This window comes from Pinus tabuliformis, chromosome 2_1 (assembly GCF_031772625.1).
Source record: "Pinus tabuliformis cultivar Carrire ecotype Pingquan chromosome 2_1, CPIR1, whole genome shotgun sequence".
In the NCBI taxonomy this organism is placed as follows: domain Eukaryota; kingdom Viridiplantae; phylum Streptophyta; class Pinopsida; order Pinales; family Pinaceae; genus Pinus; species Pinus tabuliformis.
Genome location: NC_142299.1, coordinates 385,793,974 through 385,795,057, shown reverse-complemented (window position 1 = coordinate 385,795,057; position 1,084 = coordinate 385,793,974).

Here is a 1,084-nt window from a genome sequence, read left to right as displayed (position 1 = left end):
TACTTAATTAAAAATAAGGGTGTGCCAACTATGAAGCATGTGGACTTTGTAACGATTCTTATAAGATTCTTCAGCTCCCATTGGGTCTTTCGTAACCATCTTTAGTTCAAGTCTTTGGGTTTAATCTATTTTTTTTTTATTTTGAGAAGAAAAAAAAAAATACTTGGTTTTTACAGCAAGTTATACTTAGTGTGAATTGCATTATATGGCAGTAGGTCATGTACATTTTTGCGGGCAAGAGATAACTTTTTACTAGTTGATTTCTATCTTAAAATAATAGCACTTTCAATGGGAAAAGGCCCAGTGACCCAATGTGGCAGAGAACACATTAACCACAGTGACTAAGAGTGCTCATTACCAAACTATTTTCAGTAGCCCTCCCGAGAAATGGGCATTCGTTTCAAAAACGCTTGCATAATAATTCAGAATTGAGCAATTATTGTATATTTGACCAATATGCAGATCTATAATTTTCTGTCGCTGGAAAAACTAATACTATAGCTTTTACAAAGACAAAATGCCTTTGTATTCCAAAGTATTCTGTACAAAATGTGTTTGTTCAAGCATATTGCAAAAATAGAAGCATAATAATGTTATATATTCCCTAAGGGCCACTCTGCATTAGTAGAAAGAACAAGACAAGTTTACTGAAAATATGGAATCCACTAATTTGGCCTTCACATAGCACTATGTTGCAGACTTATGTTTAGGGATTCAAAAAAACAATAAATTGAACTAGATCAGCAGCCCTTAATGGATAAGAAGGCATTTTAAGAAAATTGTCAGGATTTACTTTATTTTGGAATCACACAATACTCTTAATTTGCTTGAATGTATTAGAATACAAAATTGCCAACGTCTGTGTGTATGTGTATCTATATCTGTATCTGTATCTAAAAGGCTATGTTTATGTGTATATGTCTAAATGGCACTACATAGGCAAAAAGGCCAAACGTACATGATAACTTTGACTTAAATGAAGCTATAAAGTAGGAAATATTTATATTTGATAACAAAAAGAACTGCAATTGAAATAACACATCATTCTTACTAACTTGAAGCTATTAAGTAACAATTTTTTAAC